Source organism: Anopheles aquasalis, chromosome 2 (assembly GCF_943734665.1).
Source record: "Anopheles aquasalis chromosome 2, idAnoAquaMG_Q_19, whole genome shotgun sequence".
NCBI lineage: Eukaryota > Metazoa > Arthropoda > Insecta > Diptera > Culicidae > Anopheles > Anopheles aquasalis.
The window spans coordinates 33,565,001-33,587,500 of NC_064877.1; the positions used below are offsets into that span (position 1 = coordinate 33,565,001).

Genomic DNA, 22,500 nt, shown 5'->3' on the forward strand with positions numbered 1-22,500 from the left:
TGACTGCACCACACATCATGATTGATTCTGGCGCGGGGTTCCGTTTGACCCGGCGAGCCGCGCGATAGACTTGTAGCCCCTCGCCGTGTCGCTAAAAGCCGCCGTGGAAAATAAAAGGGTTTTTTTTCTACTTTACAACTCGATTCCATTTCCTGCGTTGCCCACAAACATTTCAATACTTTTCCCGACGTTCTCCCCTCCCCGGGCTTTTGGTGTGCCTGGCCGACCACTGAAGGGAGTTGCGCGACGCCGGATGCGTCTGTTTTCCACACCACACCACAGAAAACCAGACTCACCACCCCGGGAGACAAGGAACGCGGAGACTGCGGAGGGCTCGAGAGTGAAAGAAAGTATCTCGTCGTCGTCGTCGTCGTGGTCGTCGTTGTCGTCCGTGAGTGCTTTGTGATTTGCCGACGGGAAAAAAACTGTTTTGGGTGCAGATCGTTGATCGTTGATCACACCACAGCGCCGTCGCCATCCGATACGGTCGGCGCCGCCTCGACACAACGTCACCAAAGTGAAGCACGAGGGAGAGAGAGAGAGAGGAAGAGCGGAGAAAGGTCTGATAACCGAAGGGAAGAGAAGTTATGCATCCTAGCGAGCAGAGCTTGATACAAATCGCTTCGATATCGTGTTAATCGGAGGTTTTAATTTATTGGACTCCGGCCTGTGTTCGTCTGTCTGCCGTCGAAGTCGAAGAGCCAGTACACACACTCGCACACAGACTTGCGTCACATCACAAGATCACTTGTCAAGATCACAGAACATCTCACCGATCCAGCCGATGGCGGTGATGCGTCTCGACAACGACGACTTCTGCTCGCGGCGCTGGCGGAGAAAGTTCTGGCGCCGTCCTCCTCGCCTTGGAATGTGCAGTCCCGGTCCAGTGATTCATTTTTCATTTCCGGAAGGGTAACGAGGGTAGCCAAGGAATGCCACCGATGCTGCTCCTGTGACAAAACCATTCCACTGCGGGCGGAACGCGGCTCTGGTGACAAAAGATGAGCATTGGATCGCGTTCTCCCGTGAGAACCGACCGACAACGGGAGCTAGAACATCTAGCGGGCGGTTAACTGATTGAGAAGGCAACTCGCTTTTACTTGTTTTGTTTAGTGAAAGCTATGATCAACCATCAATAAACATCAATAAACATTATTATAAACATTACATCTCCGTTGATTCGATGCGTTTAAATTCTTTTGGTGAAAACTGCACCTCAGAGATGCCAAAAACTGATGTTCTTTTGCAGATAATGAGTTTCTTTAGACAACTACAGGATAAAAAATGAAATTACCATGCTGCAAGCATTTTGAGAGCAAAAATTACGGTTTCGACGATTTTATCTGAAGAAACTTCTGCTATTCACATGGAATTATCAACAATTTTGTGTGGTAAAAACAAGGGGTTATTGTGACATGTTAAACACTTCATCTTTGTGAAATGTCATCTTTCTCATTTGTTTTTAGAATAATCCCCTTTGATGTTTGAAAATTCACTAAGCCATACAGGACACTAGGTCATTCATTTTTTGTGAGTTTTAAAGCTGCTCCTGGCATATAATAGAGAGTTCAGTATTTAGTATAGTTTTAGCAGCGTTTAAATGCACTAATAAGGCAGCGGTACATTTTCGACTCTGTATTGTCTATCTGTGCTACTGAAAGAGAAATGCCAATCAGTTTGTAAATTAAATGCTTATCAGTTAGAGCAGAATGATATTATCTAGAATACAACTAAGAGGACTTACATTTTAGTAAGAACAGGTCTAGAAAATCAACAACTACTAGACTTGTAGATTGTTGCCCTCTTCTCTGTTGTTGATTTTTCTCTGCCATTGGAGATCACGAAATGCGTATTTACAGGTGATTTCCATATTTTAGTGAAAAAAATGGTTTCTCTTATCAGACGAATCTGGTTTCTCTTATCAGACGAATCTGAGATAAACAATTTGAAGATGTAAAATCGCCAAACGATCGACTACAAAAAAATGTCTCCAAGACGAGCTTTCAGCATCAAATCTGTCGCAAATTTCCATTTTAACAATAATTTATTTTCTCATCCACACTATGTAACAAACCAACTAATTATCGACAAGAAGTACGAAGCAAATACGAAAAGGATGATCTTGATAATCAAAGCAAGCAGGTTAAGAATGGATTAACGTTAATGCACTTCCTCAGCATATCTTCTGCCCACAGATTCATCATACTTCCTGCATTAGCAATTGACTACAGCCAGCGCTGCATTCGTTTAGCGTGATATCCAGCGCCGAGCGTTCGCATGGCCACCGACATCCCCCGACCTCGAACAATCAATTCCCATTCCTCGGGCAAAGCGAACAACGAACGAATGGCCAGACCAGCCCTGTTACGGTAGCTGTAACATGCGTAATTTTCAATTAGCGTTTACATTTTACCACCGTAAACCATCCCGAACCATAATAATCCCCTTCCAGCGGGCAGCGCTTCCATTGCATCGCTAATGGACAGATATCTGTTGTAGCGCGTACTGCTGCCATTATGTTACAATTATTTTTTAATTAAAACCAAACGACCGCCACCCGTCAGCCCCAAAAGCTCACCCCGTCCGTCCCCGCGAGGAATTCATCAAAATGAAACCAAAATGGACAATTCATAAAAAACAAAATCCACTCAAAAATATTTCTCAGCCCACGCCCCGTCCACCGAGCACGACCGCACGAGAGATTTTTTTTTCTTTTCATTCCCAAAGCTGTTGAACTACAAAAAGGGTAATTTAGAGAGACTAACCAGCTCGGCCACGCCACTGAGGCAGTGCAGCTGGCTTCTTGCATTTGCTCCGAGGCCAAACGGTCCGCGCGATTCTGTCCAAGCCATTTTGTTTCTGCCAACACCCCTTTGCCACCGGGTGGGGGCTGGTGGAGTTATGATGAGCGAATGGAAATTTATGTGCCGCCCGGACTCATGCGAGTCGTGAGTGAGTGCCAGAACCAGGCACCTGCATCTGCCAAAAGTGCATTCTAGCCCCTTTGGGGCGGCTGATCGACGGCGGTGAACTCGATCCAATGAGCTCACTCCTCACTGCTGCTGCTGCTGCTGCGAACTGCAAACTGCATACATAAGCCATTTGCGATTCATAAGCGCCAGAAACGTGCTCTCGTTCGCCAAAAAACTGTTCTTTGTCCAGAAGAGGATGATGATCTGGGCAGAGCTTCCTGTTGGCGTGGTGTGGCAGTAAAGGCCATCTTTTGGCAGAGCACAGACCACCACAACCGTGCGTGATGCGGATGAAGATGACGGTTGGCCTTCACTTTCGGGCGCACATTATTGAGATGTTCCATTAAAATTTATAATCCTCCGTCTGGCAGCGAGTGGAGCGAGCAGACACTCCGTCCGTCGGTGCTGCGCTCCAAACGCGCATTTCGACGTTGAATTATGAGCCCAGTTCCTCGTCTTGGCCCTCCCTGGGGCCCCCTCGGGGGTCAACTCTTGGTTCCGACACACTACACACTTCCGAGCAGAGTTTGGCCTAACGTCGCTTTGTTCTACTCGACGCTCCGCTGTTTCCTACGATTTATCGTCTCGTGAGCAACCAACCCAGACGCGGACGGAAGTCCAAACGGATCCAACCGGATCGGTGGTGCGTCTGGTTTCTGGTCCGAATTTTAACCCCTCGGTCCGTCCACATACCCGATGGAAACACCGTTTGGAATCCATATTTACAATCCTCCAGTCGCTCCAGTCCACCAGGGACCAACAATTAGCCGTTACCGAACCGTTACTGTGTTATAAAAAGGAGGCCCGGTCCGGGGTCCGGTACTGTACTCCGGACTCTCATTACCCTACTTTCGAGTCCCCCGAGTCTCGCATCGATTATGCGGCGAATGCGACCAGAACACCATCCGCTTCGCATCCGCCATCTTGTGCTACAGCTTTTCCTCGATATTAATGCCCGTGTCATCGCCACAACAAGCCCTGTGCGTGACTGTGTGTGTTTGTTTGTGTGTCTCGTAAATCAAATACAAGTTCCTCGATCTACGGTACATGCGCGAACCAACGATGAGATGAACTCAAGCTGAGGGGCGGCCAACGAGTTCGAAGGACAGCGAAAGATGGCGTCTTGGACTCGATGGCCCTGAACGGTGGTCTGGGGCACGGTTCTCACGAAACGCTTCACTTGGACGCAGTGGACTACGCCTTTCGATCGCGATCGGAGCGCAACGCCAGCGCGAAACCAGCGAGCACCGAGCACCGAGGAACAGGACGCACAATATCACCTGAATCTCGTAAGCGAGTCAGTGCCAGCGAAGCAGCAGAAGAAGCAGAAAACCAAGAGGAAAATGCAACAACGAGCGAGAAGGAGCAGAAGGTTACGTCGTCGACGTCCCGACACGGCGCCAGGACCGTGATCCCGAATTGTTGGTTGTCCCTCGAAACCAAAACCGAAATCCCTTTCGTCCGAAGCGTCCATGCCAGGGTCTGCACCACCATCTTTTGGCCCAGCATGATACACGGAACTGCTCTTTACACGGTACTAGCTGGCTTGCTGGCGAGACGGCATTGGAGCCACTGGAGTTTATGAGAAAAACGTCTCATGCTGCTTCAACATTACGCCATCGATCAGACCGGTATGCCGGTGTCCTCCGCAGGAAGTCCTCATCTGCTGCTCTCAAACTCGCCCTCACGGACAAGACCAGGGGCCCGTGGGCAACATTTCACTCCGGTACGGGGTCGACCATAAATTTTCCCACTCCTCCCATTTGGCAATTTGCGATTTACCTGCTGCTGCTGCTGCCACGCACTTCACCTTCACCATCCTCTTATGCATCTTCTTCTGCATCAAACCAACCAAAACCCAACAAGCGCAAGGAAGCGCAGGAATCGAACCGAACACGGTCCAGGCGGCAGCGACGAGCACTACCGGTGAACGCACAACACAACCGAGCAGCATCCGAGCGATCAGTGCACGCCAAGGTGACTTATTAGCTCTCGCCTGCGCCTCTTGGCCCGCGTGGCCAGCCCCAATTTGTGGCGAACTTGAAGCCGTGATTTATGAGGTCCCACGACAAACCAGTTCACGTACACGATCCAGCAGCAGCAACGGCAGAAGCAGTAGAAGCAACTGGGAACACCGTGATGCAGGGCCGTGAACGGCAACTGGTAGTCGCTGGTCCCGTCGTGGCTGACATTTACACCTAATATTCATTACCGCAAATGATGATAAACCATCACTCCAACCTTCCCCTCCGCCGGGGGATGACAATCCGATCGAACGATCCGTCGACACCACATCAATCATCCATCGATGCATCCGAGAGAGAGAGACGACGTCGCGCTACCGTTTCGCTAGATCCCGGGACACTGACTTCTTCTTCTGCTTCCCCTCTAATCGCTACTCCTAAGCCTATTACCAGCATTCCGACATCCATCGTTTGTGTGCATCGCGGCCATGCAGTAGCCCCGGGAGCCGGGAACCGAGAGCGATTGAGTCCCGATCCTAGGACCATCGCCGACATCAATCATCCACATCTCTGCTTTGCTGGCTGCCTCCGATCTGGTTGCCTGCTGGCCTGCCGCAGCTCCAGACAGAAACCTGTCACCACAAACGTCATCCTCGGGGCCTCGGGGATGACGTCTGCTTAGTCCGGATCGCCTAAGTCGCACCTTCCTAATGAATGACTCCCCGGTCCCGGTTTCTACGTTGTCGTCGTGTGTTCAGGCTCCCGTGTGCAAACTACAGCTGTCACTGATCAGCTCGCGCGCGCCCTTGTTGGTATCGCATTACCGAACTAGACGAGACGAAGTTTGTCCGAGAAGTCCAGTCCAGAAGTCACGAACCTCGAACGGACTTATCGGTTTCGGTAGCAGAAGCATCGAACAGCAAACATCGAAACTCACTTATCTAATTGAGCTAATATTATGAGTGCTTCGCTAACGTAAACAACAACAACAGCAACAGCAACGGCAACGGCCTCTCGATCCTTCATCGGTTACGCCCCGTTCCCGGTACCCCTTTCTGGGCGGCTCGAGGTCACTGGAGGTACCTGAAAGCGAGGCAGGAACGATCGGATCTATCCGATCTCGGTCCAATCCTTGGGCGCCAGCCGTCAGACCAGCTACCTGAATTACGGCGCTAGATTGAGGCGTTCCATGATCCTCACTCGCCGCTCGCACTTAGCTTGACCTCGCCTTGGGCCTGGGTTCTTGGACAAATGTGACGAAAAGGCCCCCGGAGACCGAGGGACCGGAAATGAGGAAAAAACGGGGAGGATCGATTCGCCTTTTTTCTACTTTTTAACAGATCGCTAGCAGACACTCGAGCAATCCTTCGCAGCAGGTACTGTTAGTGTTGCCCCCTCTCTCAAATTTTGTGACAAAAATGATCCTTTTCGCTGGATTCTACGCAGTGCAAATCCTCGGAATGGTGGGTCATTTTCACCGGGGAAAAAACCACTCTTCTCTCTTTCTCTTTTTCCAGCACTCTGTTTGCTTTCGCTGCAAATGGATGCAAATGAAAAGATGAAATGCGTTGCGCCACCACTGCAGAACCTCGATCATCATCATCATTATCATGAGCAGCACTAGCAGCAACACTCTCCCGGGATCCCGGACTAGTGTACAATGTTTCTGGCACCAATAAAGTGCAAAATTGATGAGCTTCCATTGCCGCACAGTAACGGGCTCTGGTGCTGGTGCTGCTGGTGCTGCCGATAAGCATCGTGAACCTTTTGGCCAGGTTGCGGCCCAGAAGCTGAACGGTGTTTGAGGTCTTGCAGCACGCACCGCAGTGGTACCGCTGAGGTCAGCTTCAACTGGTTTAATTGCTGCTTCCAACGCGAGCTTCCCATCGATCTTTTCGCACGGACGGTGACGAATGATGAGAGAGAGAAAGAGAGAGAGAGAGAAAGAGAGAGAGAGCGCTTGCGAGGGAGTTTGCACTTCGCAGGACTTGAATAATCGCATGCGGTACGGTTGAGCTGGCCACCGACTGACCGCCGAGGAGGTTTTTAAAAAGAGTTAATCGCCAAAATCACTTCCCGGTCTCCGGACCCAGCGCCCAGACCAGAGGGTCTCGGCCAGTCAGCCCACACGCTCCCTCCCTCCGCGTCTTTGTCGACGCCCGCCAGGACCAGGCGCGCGGTCGTTTCGCGCTAAATTAGGGAGCTTATTAAGGCAGCTCTTAATTAATCGGTAGTGGCTGCCTCGGTAGCCATTTTCATTTCTTTTTTCCCATTTTTGGTTCGTGCAAGAGGAGGAGTGGGTTGGTGGGTGGGTTTGCGTGGGCTTCACCTGTTTTGCGCCTCTGCCGCGGCCCATTAGCGCGACCCCCGAAAGCCGCCTCTGCCCAGCTCTGCTCTCGGGGCTCGTGCAACCCAAAAAGGCCCCCGAGGTTGGCCACAGCGCCGTGAAAGGGACTCACCACTTACGCAACGCAACGGCCAACGACGACGACGACGATGACGACAAATTGCTTGCAATGACCCGATCACATGCGACACCACGGACGAACGGTGGCCACAACGCGGGCTGCTGCACTTGCCTTTACATTAGCCGCCACAAATTTATGTGGCCACCACCCTCGCTCCCACACTACCAGGCCTCTTCATGTTTTAGGGAAGAGAAAAGGAAAGAATGGTCCACCATCACCAGGTACACTCGATGCGGTGTCCTTCGCGCAAGCGGTGGACGGGAATCTAATTAAAATGTTAGAACGAGTCGTTGCTGGCCCTGCGCATTAACGCTCTCACTCTCTCTCCCTCTCATTTGTGTTTGTGAGGTGGACGAGAAGCTCGCATGCCATCGACCAATATATCTTCCTTTCGACCTGACCCTTAGCTAGCCTCACTCGCCATTGAACGACAGCTTTATGGGGTCTCTATCATTCCGATACCGCCGGCGAAAGGTACCATCCGGCACCATCTTGGACAGGGCTCAGTTCAGGCATCGTAAGTGACAGTTTAATTCCTTTCCAATCAATCCATCGATCGGAAAAGGGAGCAGCGGTAGTGCTGGAAGTAGGAGGACCTCATAAAACAAGCGCGCACCCACCAGCAGCATGACGGGGCGACGGTGATGGTGATGCGCCTCATTATCAGTGCCATCAGCTCGTCACCGCCTCATCATCATCATCACCGCCGGCCAGTGTCGTTGGCGGTCCTTCCTTTTATGTCTCTATTTGCTGGAGGAAGTCAATCATTAGCCCTCCACCATATCCAAACGCACGAAACCCGATGAATCTCCATGCGCTTAGGAGAACGGGGTGCGCCATTAAGTTACCCGTGCTCCCGGTGAGTCCACCGAAAACCAAAAAAGCAGCGGTTGCTAGGCCCCCGAGACGGACGCATAAAACTAAGTTCTGACCCCCGGAAGAAGCTCTAAAATCTGGTGCGTTAAGTGCGTTCCGGGAGTAAAAACGGACGCCCGACCCACCGTAGAATTACGACCAGAGAGACGAAGCAAAAGAACAAATGAGCCACAACTCCGAACGGCTGAGCAATTAGTAGTGGTACGATCGTGCAGGCGAACGGACAATTACGTCACGCTGCTTGCGCCACAAGAAATGGATTAGAATTAGGATGATCGGTTGATGAGAAGGAGCACTGACTGTTATTCGATTTAATGCTACAATTTAGTGCATATTTCTGATACTATCGAATGGGGTTCGTTCTACAGAAAATCATGCCACCAGTGCCATCCTTTCTGTTCGCTAGTTGGGGCCCCCGAATCCTTGCGAATTTGGATTTTGATTGAATCAAAATTAAAGGCATTATAAACTAGTGGCCCCGCTTTCATCAGTCAATTCGTTGACCACAAAGTTAGCGAATCTCTAAATAAAATCTTTAGCCGAAACGTACAGTGATTGTTGTCGAGAAAAGGGTTACATACTAACATTTTGTGCTAAATGATTCAGGATCATAGCGTGATTAACTAGCTCAAATGATGGCCAACCCGGTAACAACTTCCAAGCAGTTGGTTCTACAGTGTATTTGGAGGTCCCGCAATAATATAAATTAGTTGTTTTCGTACAGTCAAAAACTAAATTAAGATCTTCATTCATATTATCTATGCCTTTTGAAGGTGGCGAATGACAGCAAATGACCAGAAATGGTTGACAGAAGAGGTGTTCTGTTCCATTAGAGGACGACGTAAAGCAACACGTGTTTGTAAAGGCTTGTCAGAAACGCCGAATGCTTTCTCGATGCGTACAACATGTAGTTCAAACCAGGCATAGAAGTGATTTGCATCTTTTACGCGCATTATTTGTTTGTTTGTTTGTTTATTGTTGTTCATCGGCCACGAATTGGCTAAATGAATTGAATAGCATGGAATAACTAGATACAATTTTTAACAATCGTCAAGGATTAAAACAACGAAGTCGCTCTTTGAATTATAAAATTTTATTACCGGTAAAAGACTATAATCAATGAGAAGGCTGTAAAAATTATTGTAAAAAACCGAACTACTCGAAAAGGTTGCGCTAAAATTGTAGAAATAAATAAAGGAAACCCCGTTAACCTAGTGTGCCCTAGTGGGCCCTCCAGAGGCTAAAGACGGCCATAAATGCCACACGCGATGACATTTGAGTTTACTGGACGCGATCGCTGGCGCGTGCTTGCGACCAGCGATCGCGTGATGATTAATTGGCCTCACTCCCGAGCAGCACCGATAAATCATAGCTCCGTGTATTCATTCGTCTAATCGCACACTGTCTCTAGTGGCATGGAAATGCCACATCATCACCACCATCACGAATGACAGAAGCGCGCACACTCTCGCTCTCTCTAACCTCACAAAAACCACTGTGCCGAGGGCAAAGGTGTCTTGGCAGCCACGGTAACCGGTGGCGTGCGTAATAAACGCCGCGGGACTACCACCAATTCGAGATAAGCGTAATCTCGATCTCTACAGCGCCAAATCGCCAGCACCATCGCCTGCGCATCGCGCACGTAAAACGTCCCAAACGATCTGTTCCTTTAAACACTTCCGATATGCGAACGCGCGCGCGCCTGCGATGAAATTCAATACTTCACACCGAGCGCCAAAGACAGCGACGACGACGGCGACGAATCGATAAGCGCGATCACGCGGTTGGTGTACGAAACGATCCTTCAATCTCCAAACGATCTCGCACGCTTATCGAAGGCTCGCAGTGGTGGTGGTGCGTTAAAGCCAGTGGCGGACACCGAGGGAGTAAGATGTCCTACATCGATAACTTCATTTTGCGATCGCGATTTTAGGGGTCGCACGCGCACAACGGCACGTCAATGGACCGCGAGTATCATATTTCAGGTACACTCGGCGGTCACTTCGCCAATTTGTAGCGGCCAGCCTTTCGCTTGCCATGCCGAGTGCCGTGTGCGTGCATTACCGTGGCGATCGCCAGGAATGATGTTGCTTCTGCTGCCGCTCGTAACGCGCGCTCTTCTGCTCGTTTATGGCCACATTCTCGGGTCGCGTAAACGAACCGCACAGATCTTTCTCGTTCGACGTTCTTTCCTTTCCGTTCGACGCTTCTGCTTTCTCCTTCCCCTTCTGCAGTCCTCCTCCAGCACTGGGTTCACTGCCACTTGAAAAGGAAGCCGAGGGAGAAAGCTCTTCAAACGGACAACGACGACCATCAACGACGAAGCATTCGCTGCTGCTGCTGCTTCTGCTGCTGTTGCGGTTGTAAGGAAAGACAATTATTGAAATTAGTCCTTGCACTTAGCCGACCACTTGTGTCGCGCGGCGCCGCACCGCACCGCACCGCAGGGACACCGGGAGGGATGATTTAAGAAGCGGCGCGATCGTCGCTCCCTGCCCGACCGCCGGGGTTATCTGCCTGCTGGGTGGCATATGATAGTGAACATGTGCCGCTGCACTTACGCTGCAGGGTGAAAGTAGAGTGCACCAGACGCACACACGAAAGGGCCTTCGTCTAAGTGGGCTCGCGTATGACCAGATTTCAGCGCCACCGAGATGCATTCCGTTGTTCGGTGTTGTTTGCGGTTCCCCGAGGCCACTTCACGATCACCGTCACGGGGTGCATCTGGATCTGGATCTGGCTGATGGCATCCTCGACGGTATCAGGACAGCCAGGAGGAGAGAGAAAAAAATCCCCTGTGTGCATTATCGTGCTGCGCTACTGGGTACCGCGATGGTGCTCGCTATCGTGCAGTTGTGACATTCATGAACCCTCCCTCCTCTAATATGCATTCCAACATGACTTGCAGCGCCACAACGTGGTTCGTAGTGGCTTTGTTTCCAGTTTTTGAAGGCCAAGTCCTTCAAAGCAGCCCGATAAGACTAGAACGATTGCTCCAAATAGCTGCTCCCTCCCCGTCCAGACCAAAGGCTCTAAAGTATTGAAGGTGAAACTTCTCGTCTAGGAATAGAGTGATAGCGAGCGCCCCAAAAAGAGCGTAGGTCACCTGCCAGACGGATCGCCTCTAATCCTCTGAAAGCTTTTAGAGCGCGAGTTGATCTAAATTTGTTTTCTCCATTTTTAGGACGGCGATTCGCGATCAACGAATATTGTGCGTGCCATGGCTACACAGGACACGATCACGGGCACGATTTGTGACATTGTGACACATCACTGGCAGCAGCAGCAGCAGCAGCAGCAGCAGCAGCAGCAGCAGCAGGAGTAGCCGGCAGGACATCTACTCCGACGCTCACATTCCGTACAAGCATCATCATCATCGGCGCATTCCAAGCATACCACTTCCACTCGAGGCAGAAGAATAAAAGGAACCGACCTCCGGATGAGCCACCTCAACCAACACAAACACATGCACACACCTAGAGGCCCGCCAGTCCGCCAGAGTGGGGATCGTAAATTATCCGAAATTCTTTCACGGGGCAGCCAGAGTGGCCTTAATTGAAATTTTCAATCAATGATCAATTAAAACAAATTGTTGTCGCATAAAATTTGCATACATCTAAGCGCTGGAGCGCCTAAAGTGGAGCCGAAAATCACTGCTCGCGACGCGTCGCTACACATTAGTCTGGGAGGATGGAACGGATGGCCCCACGTCGGGGGACCACGCTGCTGTCTAGGGGCACAGGATGTGTGTTGCGATTTTGGGCGACCTTTTGGTGCTGGCCCAGCCCTAATGGAGCCATGGTGGAGATGGTTAGCACAGTTGGTTGGGCAGGTAGTGACACCAGAGAGAGAGAGAGAGAAAAGGGGATCATGCAGTGCCACGATCAACGCGAAAAAAAAGCATCCGCAAAACATTCTGCGACCTCTCGCCGCTCCGTCCAAAAGCTTTTTCCTCCCCTCGCCCCCTTAAAATCACCCGAAAAACAAACAAAAGGAAAAAGGAAAAAGAACGGACGCACGCATGCACGGACCACAAAGGAAGTGCCGCGGTGCCGGCGCGCTCGCGCGACTGAAAATCAAAGGCCCGGGACCGCCCCAATCCAATCCTTTTTGGCCCACTGCCGCACCGAACAGTGTTTCCAATGTCCGATGGATTTCAATGTATTTTGAATAATTTCCACCCCAGCAGAGGGAGCAGAACAGAGAGAGAGAGAGAGAGAGAGAGAGAGAGAGAGAGAGAGAAAGAGCAAAAGAGAGAGAGAGAGAAGAAGCGATGGTGGAGCAGGTTGATAAGATGGAGGGAGAAAACGGATCGGATCGATTCGATTTTCATTCTGTTTTGCAAGATATGCCCGATCGGAAGATGTTGAGCATCACATCGACGTCGTCGTCGTCGTTGTCGTCGGCCTCGAACTCACTCTATTGGCCCGCCGGTAGATGGATCTCCCCCCCCCCCCACCCCCCCCATCCGCCGAGAAATCTTCCACTCGAATCGAAATGGAATTAATGATGCCACATCGGTACCACGGCACCGCGGATCTAACCAGGTGTTGGACAAAGCACCAACCGTCGGGCCATCAAAGCGGTGCCCGAACATAATGTTTTAAGTGAAATTTTATTTCATAATAAAACTATAATTATGGTCATCCCGATCGGTGTCCGGTGACCGTCACGAGGGTTTTCTGCCTGGCGAGAGCGAAATGGCAACGGTAGGAGCCGCTTTTGAGGTCCCGTGCGATCCCGCCCGGCTCTAAACTAGAACTCTTTCGATCCTCGGATCTAGCTTTACGACCGTTCCACGGAGCGGACGCAGGGGATGGGATTTAAGTAGCGAGGAAAGCAAAGAAAGAAGATCGGTGGCGGTCTCACATGTGACAGGCGGTCGCGGTTGCGGCTGTCGCGCCGCTTGTTGTGACAGTGCCCGGTGTATAATGTTGTCTAAATGGAGTCTGATGAGATGTGCGCGAAGATTGCGGCGAAAAGGGAATCGTGAAGCTGAAGAATCAATCATCGTGCCGAGCACCGGCGACCACGGTACAACAGGTTCGGGATGGATCTCTGATGATCCGTCGCCGGCGGATCGTAATTCGTCAACGCGACTGCCGAAGCGTCGACACTGGAAACCCATCATCGATTGATATCGTGATTCGAGGAGAGAACAGAGAGAGAGAGGGGGGGAGAGCGCGCGCGAGAGAGTGACTGAAAGATTAACAGAAACATTAAGAGCTGATCGAGAGAAAGAAAAGACGAGAAGGTGGGAAAAAAGAATCCAAGAATCTTGCGACCACGGACTCTGGCAGTTGTCCGGCACAACTAGCGACGATAATGCGCCTTTCGGTTCACGGTTCACGGTAATTCCACCAAGGGACAAGATGTGATTTATGAACTCTCTCGCGCGATGCAATCGAAACGCATTGAGGCAGGTGCACGAACGCAATCTTGACGAACTGCAAAGGATTTCAAATGCAGTTAAGTGCAATCGTGTGCCATTCCCGTTTATGCTTCTCGCACGAGGCCGCGAACATCATATTCCACTCAGGCGGGTTCAGCACGAGCTGTTTGCTGGACTCGAAGCATTTAACTGCGCTCTTAGTGTTAACATTGCAGTCATTATGCTCAGCGTAAACTTTGCATCTGCGTGCCGGAGTCTCTAGCATCGGAACTACGGATCCCGAGGTCCTAGAACAGCTCAGCGCGTTGTTTTTGCGCCCAAAAACCGTGCTGCAACACAGTGCGGCTTGAAGTATACCACAAATCCACAGCCTTCACAGCCTTTAACACCTCAACGATGCTGATGCTCCATAAAAGAGGGACCCAAGTGCAAGCGTCTTAATTGGAAGCGCAGCAGAGAGAGAGAGAGCAGAGAAGGAGATAAAAATGTAAACAGTCGTAAAGGAGGGGTTTACGATCGGTTTGATTGATCCACCATCATCACCATCCACGCCGGATCAACTCAAGAGGTATTCACCGAATGTGAAGGAGAACGATCAGAACGCCGTCGAGAGATGATACCGTGCTATCCATTAGCTGCAATCCCGGTGGATGGAGGTTCGCAAAAAATGAAACATAAACTGTCCTCTGATCACTCACTCGGTGACTGATTTCTGGACACCAAATTGAGAGCAAGGGAACCGAAACATCGAAAACGATATTCAATCCCGCTTCCCGCTTGTACGCAGCTCTTTCGTTAATGTTTCATTCATGCTCCAATTCATTCACTGGTGCGATCGGCGATCCACGTGACAGGACGCAAGCATTCAGCAAATGTCACCCCCGAAGATGCCACCGAAAGGATCCGGTGGTGGGATGAAATGAGATAGAATGGTGCTGATGGTAATGTCTGACCGTGGTGAATCCCGACCAGCACCAGAGGTTCGCACACGACAATCACGACATCCGCCGGCACGATCACTCGATCTCTGGTGCTCCAAAAGGGTGCTTCGGTCGGCTGCTGTCGCTGGTAGCATGCAAAACTGGTTACTGGCCCCTCTGATCCCGGGGAGAGAATGTTCGTGGTCCGTGGTTTGCGGTTCGCATGCTGTCCTGTCCTGTCCTGCTTCGTCGTCGTCGGACATCACGCCCGTTCGGTGGTGTGCCTGCGGACGACTTTGACTAATTTTTGCCGCCAAAATAGATACACGATTTTGGACTTAAAGGTTTTAGAAGCGAAGGCCCAGAACGCGCCGGGACGCCCGCGTGCAAGATCAAACGCTGGTGGTCGTCCGTGTTGATGGAGAGCTCCCGGATTTTTCGACAGTTTTTTTTTTGCTTTTCGTTCGTTCGGTTCGGTTGTTGGCTTGTTTGTTTCTCTTTTTTTATATATTCTACTTATTTGTCGTTTGCTGATTTGTTTCCTTTTATCCACTCACTCACTCCTCGGTCTCTCTTTCGCGCTCGCGTCCACTTCCTCGATCACCGGTGGACATCTACATTCATCACTGATCGCGTAGCTTTTCATTCTTGCCTGCGCGACCGATTGATCTTTGCTGACCAATGCCTAATGTTGGGCGGAAACGTTGTGCGGTTACGTGCCTTTGATCTACCCTTCGCGTGCATAGGTGGGCTTAATCGGATCGCAAACTAGGAACCCCCACCAACAGCAAGGAATCATGTCGCCAAAATTATATGAATGGATCAAATGCTCGCACGGGATCAGGAGGGTTAAGTATTGGTCTGTTGATGTGCCGATGAATGATGATTCACAGTCGCCAAGTTGAGTGAAATAATGAATGAAATGGATTCAATACGAAGAATTTCATGTTCTGCTGGGGCAATAGCATCAGCTAGGTTTATATTCTTCACATTTGATGATTGAGCAATCGTTGTTGTCTAAATAGTCATGGATAATATGAAAATCATTAAATCCTCTTCTGAAAATCATATTCAAAACTAAGCAGGCTGATGTCGATTTTTGTCTCATATTGTATTAGAAAGCACCCCAAAGGATTATGTATTTTTTTATCATAACATTTCTTTAACTATCAATTGATCAGTTAACATTTTTATCTTTAAGTAAAGAATAGCATAGCACAGAGCAATAAACATGTAAAAAAAATGTTTTGATTGTTGAATCCTAATACTTCGAAAACTATTATCGAACAGCAGTGTTCACGGCAACGAGCAATGGATTCAATCAACTAATACTGCTAGATTTTCTTTTTAAATTACTTCATGCATTTCTTTGCTCTTTTATCGCAATTTAACAAAAATGTTTTAAATGTAAAATCATTTGCAAAGTATCATTTCATGAAATTGCCTTAATAAAACATAGTGAAACTAAACGAAGTGACATTCAAGCAACAATTAAAAGGGAGTTTAAACAAGAAATAGTTTAAAGATCATTTTCCCGACGCACATTACAATGATCTTATAGTGAAATAGTTTTATAGTATTCGTTTGCAATATAGTTGCTTTCACAAGTATTCTAGTAAAGCTCGTCCAATAAAACACACCAAGAACGATGCATCAATCGCCCTTCGTATGCCGTCACGAAGCGAATCTCGAGCGCCATTGCTTTCATCGATCGGGACTTCTTGTCTTCGTGTTCGAACCGCTGCTTCTGACCTTATTTGTCAATTAGCAACAAAGTGTGAGTTCCCGTCGCCTTCCAGCTGACTATCGGCAGCCATTTTCCGGATAGTTATTGAGCTGCAGATTATGATCTCGCTTGATTGGCTGAGCTCGGCCCTGCTCACCAGCTTGCTCCCTTTGCCTTTGCATCGGCCCCCGGGGGGCTCTGTTGTCCCCTAATTGGAGTCATTAAATTTAATGATCTATGGGTGAGAGCATTGGATGTTTGTAGTGTTGTGGCCACCAATGGAAAACCAACTCGCGACTTCATCCATCGCCCGATTTGATCCCGTTCGTTGGAGTGCCTGTTTGTGGCCTTCAGCCACCAACGGAGCGACGGTAGTAGTTGTACGATTCAACCAACCAGCCATCCAACCAACCATCTTCCATTATCGTAAATAAGGTGTGAAAATAATGTTATAGGACTGTAGGACGCGCCGGAGTAGACACCCGGTCTGTAATGGTACAAATCAATTAACTTACCTAGATGAAGTTGACACGTTGTCGCTGGTCGTTGGTCGGCTGCCGTCGTTCCAAACGTTGAGGTGAGCTTGTTACCGTGAAACGGTGCCGTATCGTCGCTGCATTAGGCGTCAGTTGGGACCGAGCAAGGAGCTAGTACTAGTCGTTGGAGCGGACTTGCAATGGTTCAGTTCAGGCTGCTGTCAATGTGCTGCTTCTCATTCGCTACAACAGACTCTAGTTTACATGTTTTCTGACGACAGTTTCATTTTGTTTTCGAATTTTCTAACCATGGAAGTGATCTCTTCTCTAGCACACTAGTCACAGCCTTACAGTGAACTACACCGATGGAGGTCGCTTTCTTTTGATGTGATTCTTATGAACCAGATTCTATTTCAGCATTTCACAAATTGCACAAAATCTTTAACTTCTTTTTATGTCACTGCACGATTACGGAAAAGGTTATTCAACGATCTCTTTATTTCTCCTAAGACACCGAATAAACACAATTCACTCACTAAACGAAATGGATCTCTGCTCAGAAGTTTCAATTACAACACGTACACTGCTCACAAATTTCTTACTTGGCGATCACTCAACAAACTAATGAAGGAAGAAGTCGCAGCATTATGATTCGAGACTATCTACGATCAGATCAGTCACCTGCAGCAAGCAATACCACACGCGAGGCAAACGACGATCACGCATTTATCTCCGGATCGCCCAGACAGACCGAACACACAAAACGCCGTCTTATCCCTCTCGAAAACTAAGCTCAACTAAAAATACGAGCGGCCCCGAGCGACGCATCGACGCGCGTCTTCGAGTCGGGTTTGGCCGGTTCCTTTCCTTCTTTTTTTTTACTGTCGCCTCGTTCGCTCGGCACCCACGAAACAGGAAATAGTCAACCCGGACCCGGATCGATCCGTCCAATCAGCGAACAGCGATGGCCACAAGCCAAGCTCCGCCCATCGTAAAATTAGTATACTAATTTTTGCGCAGTTAAACTTAGTGTAGACTTAGTTTAGACTTTTTTTTTCGTTTAACAAACTAGGTGGAATACTAATGTACGAACCTGAGTGGCAGTGCCGAAGCACTTGCACCGTAAAAACACAGGTCTGAAGCGACTATATTTTGGAGTAACGTTGGTCAAACCACCTTACATACTCGTTACTTCTAAATTCTTTCCTCCCAAAAGTACGACGGACCATGCCTAAGCATCTAAACGTTGCGCCAAGACGCTGGCTTTTCCCCAGGCAGTTTAGACTAGCAGAGACTATTAGATAAATTATGTTTTAGTTCATATAGTAAGTTTTATTTATAATTGCATTCTGTTGTTGAAACCAAGGGAGTTTCCGAGGTCTGTAGAATTCTATTTTCGTCGCAAGATGAGCAATATTTTGAAACAAAGCTTAGTTGAGAATAGAAATCTATTGAACAACAGTAATAAGCATCATTTACCATACACTCCACTAAGCAACGCATAGAATGCTCAAGGATGTCCTATGGCACAGTACGCACGATCGGAACGACGCCCTTTGGCGTACCTTATCGGTTCACTTTAGCAGGACATTGAGCACCTCACAGCAGCGCACGCCATTAGGTGGCTTTTCCGCGGGCACTTACCTTCCGCCGGCATTCCACATTTGCTGCGACTCATTATACGCCTCTTGTACGCTGCTGCTTCACTTATGCCCTAATCTTTATGAAGCGCAGCAGGCCTTCGAAACGGGCACGATCCTCGCCGGCCTTCTTGAACTTAAAAACGGATCTTCCACGCGATCGCGATGCCCCACGCTTATCGGGCTGCACGCGTGCTGTCATTACGGTCACGATCGGGCCCCGACCACCGTCAGCTGGGACTGGAACCGACGGAATGGCGCAGTAGGACTCACAGCCATCATAATCCACAATCGCACAAACGGGGAGGGTCGCTAATGAAATGATCGCTTCATTTTCCAAACATAATGCCACATAATGCGACTCCTCCTCGGGCAAGAAGCAATAAAGCAATAAAAAGACACTTATCTCCGTACCGCAACTCGCAGGCGTTGAAATGTACGCGGGAACGAAGAGCATATCGGTTGATAAGGATGGAACCAGAGGGCTCGCTCTATGATCGGAATAGTCAACGGGGCAGTGCCGCTGCTTGATCGATCATAACATAAATGCCCAAATCACCCTTTAGCCCTTGCATTTTGCGGGCGAACATGGATTATAGATTAAGTGATTTTGAATTTACTCAAGATACTAAAATTGATCCTCATCCTCTGGGGTCACTATCAAGCGATGCGACTGGGGCCCGACGAAGCCATCAGATGATGGCAACATTTTCGAAAATGTTTCGATTTTTGATTATGTTCCGAAGCATCGAATGGTTCCAAGTGCAGCGAACCGACGGAACTGGCCTGCCTGGCCGCAGTTGATTTGCATATCACCCAGCATTACAACTGTATTACGTCGGCCGCTTATCAACCGCTCCGGTCCATTTCCGCCCTCATATCTAGCCAGGGCCGATACGATAGGGCTCGCTGCGTCGTGACGATGCTCGTGGTTTGGAAGTAAACTCCAATACCTGCACCACCACGCATCTGCATAATGTAATGTGTTGCTCTGATGCACCGATTGGAGGATAAAGTCTTCGGCTTTTAACTTAAAACAAAAATCAATGACCACTAGCTAGTGATAACTCCGATTATCCGAAAGGGCGTACGACGTGGTGCAACGCCTTGAAAGATAGTAGTTCAACGTATAGGAATTCAGCTCATGTTCTTTCGGTAGGTCACTTCTTGGCGTCGCTTCTAGGCTGAGCCAAGCAAGCAAACCCCAGAAACCAGAGGCGCCATCCAGAAGCGTCCCGCGGGATCGTCCTCCTGCCAGATTCGATCCCAACCGTCAGATTGCAGACAATAGACACATAAAACTGTCACATAAAGACACAACTGACCCTCTGGCGCCGTGTTCCCGTGTTCTGATGATGACGGTCAAGTCGAACGGCTAGGTGGCCTGTCTGGACCAATACGGACCAACAGGACCGTACACCTGAGCACCGCATGCCGCTCTATCGGTACGCCGGAGGTCCGAACTTTTAAACCCCTCAGACACTCACTCGTTGACCCGTCCGATTCATTGCGGACTATTGCGTAACGCATCCTACCGACGCCACTTGGACCATTCATAGATCCTGTAACCGACATCGTTGTGCCCTCGTTAAGGACATCTTTTGCCTTTTTTTCTTTTTGAAATGGCATGAAATTGGGCAACTAACCATCGGGCATCGGTATTTATGGTTACGAGTCCTTTACCTTCGCCATCCCCTGTGCCATTTGTACGCACGTCTTTTTGTGGCCCGTGCCCTTTTCTAGGGGTTTTTTTTTGTGTGTTTTTTTGTGTGCCCTTATTTCGATCCCATCCCGAACGGGAACCCTTGGATCGATTACGACATGTTGATGCTGCACCAGCGTGAAATTAGCTTTGTCTCTGGTGTCGACCCATAATTCATCGATTCATTGGCGCAACCGGATGGCTCCTGGTCCCTTTTTTGCGCTAATGAATGAGTGGTGCTGATGACTCTTTACAGGCCGAATTCCGAACGGTTGCAGTAGCTGGACGTGATCATCGATTGTGATCTATAGAAAAATATAGATCAAACTCCCAGAGCTACAAACCAATCGGTCACTCCAACGATTACTTCAATTATTTTGAGTAATTTTGAATAAAAATCAATCTACTTTTCGACGCACCTTCAGCCACCGCCATCGGTATCGCCTCAGCATTGACCTGCGGCCAATGAAGCAATCGGTTTCAATTAACGAGCACATTTTACACCAAGGAACACTTTCCCGGATCGAAGCTGCGACCGCCGCCACCACCATTACCTTCGTGTATGATTTACGAACTCATTATGAGCCGCTCAAATCAATCTAATCTAATCTCACGGTGGTAAATACAGTTCAGACTGCCGCTCTGTGCCCACTGCGGGGGTCTCGATCGGTCCCGTTCTCGTCCTCGAGCTCGCAGCTCGACCCGTTTTGCATTTCCAATCATAATAAGACATTTACCTGCCTCCCTCTGGCACCGCAATCCGCGTGATTACTCATATCACCGCGGCATTACCGCGCACCGATCGCTCAATGCACTCCAATCGCGTCGTCACCTTCGGCCTTCGGGTACACTCTCTGTGGTGGCCACATTCTGTGCAGTTGGCCTTTATATTGCATTTTCTTTCTGTGTGGTTTTTTTCTGTTTTTTTGCTTCATCGCAGCCCAGCGGTAGCACAGCTCTATTAACGGCACAGTTTTATTGCATCGTCAGCTATCGGCGTCAATTAAATTTTGGTTTTTATATCCCGATAGTGCCCTAAGCCGCGCACTCGAACGGAACTGCGCTCCGGACCAGCCACACAGACCCACACCGACGTACGCAAACAGACGCACGCATACGCACTGGTTGGTGTGGCGTTGGCGCTGATGGCGCCATTTTATGATGGTCTCCTACGCGTTTTTATCGTGACTTTAGTATTTTCTTCGATAAGTTGCCATAAAATCGGCTCAGGCGGCAGGTATCCGTTTTTTTTTCTTCCTTGAAGCCTCCCTTGCAGCAGGTCAGTTATGAATGGCGGAATACTGTGCTCTCTGCTTGTGCTTCGAGATGAGCCCAAAAAACGGGCGAAACAATATGCAATTGTAGCTTCGACTTCGGGCATTGTTTTGTGGAGGTTCTGGTTTTATTTGTTTCCCAATTGTACTCTCAAGAGGCAGAGTATATATTTGAATAAATCGTTAAATAGCACCAAACATCATAATTCTCATGCAACGACCACCACTACGAAGCCTAACGAAGCCTAATCCGGACCATCCCGCAAGGTCCCGCAAGGGCTCAGCACACCCCCGGACGAGGTGCACTAGGCAATGGGAGAGAGCATTTCTATTTTTTGAAATTTTACGACCACCAGTACGGGCTCGTAAAATTTGATTCCCTTTCCAGATCCCGAATGGACTCCTTGTGAGGCGAAAGCGCCACCGCCCGTTAAAGGAACGGGGAAAGCCCCGCTAAGGAAGCCTTTGTCGGTGGTCGGCAGTGTTGAATGGCGGATCTCGGCGATCCATAGGCCTAGGGCCTCTAAACGGACATCGAACGACGGTGGCGGTGGCGAAGGTGGAGTGCAACAAATGCGAAGCGCTGTGTTGGCGTGTTCGTCGCTGCACAGGCCACAGGGCACCATGATTACATTACCGTGTCCCGTTCCCTTCTTGGCAGTAACAGCAGCAGCAGCAGCAGAAGAAGAAAGGCCTTTCTTTCGCGACACGAAGCCGTATGGTTGGGTCGTCCCCTGGTTTGACGGTAGAGGCCCACGGTTCGAGCGAACCAGATCTTCCGAGGGCTTAATGGCGTAATAAAATGAGTTCTTATCGGTCCGGTGGCATTAAACCGGGTGGGAATGGGAGGGGTTCGGGGAGAAGGAAAGTAATGAGATGGAAAACATTTTCCCCCATCAGTCCGGGGGAAGGAGTGGAACAGCATTGTTGTATGGGGCGGTGTGAAGTGAAGGGTCAGTCAGTTTTGGAAAAAAGGTTTCCAGGATGGTACGAGCGGCCATTTCCACTAGAGACACAAACACATACACGATCGCGATGTGGCTATTTCCTGGAGTGGCAGGAACTGGGCAGAGTTTGTTTTAATAGGAAT

At 49.4% G+C, this 22,500-nt stretch overlaps 1 protein-coding gene across 3 annotated transcripts in view; it reads right to left on the reverse strand.

Moving 5' to 3' along the window:
* Positions 1 to 17,527, reverse strand: part of LOC126581324 (GATA-binding factor A) — a 34,802-nt gene extending 17,275 nt beyond the window's left edge. For all 3 annotated transcript variants that reach the window (XM_050244898.1, XM_050244897.1, XM_050244899.1), the window contains exon 1: positions 16,834 to 17,527. The gene's annotated coding sequence lies outside the window, so the exon portion shown is untranslated. The remainder of the gene's footprint in view (positions 1 to 16,833) is intronic.
* Between the last annotated feature and the right edge of the window lie 4,973 nt (positions 17,528 to 22,500).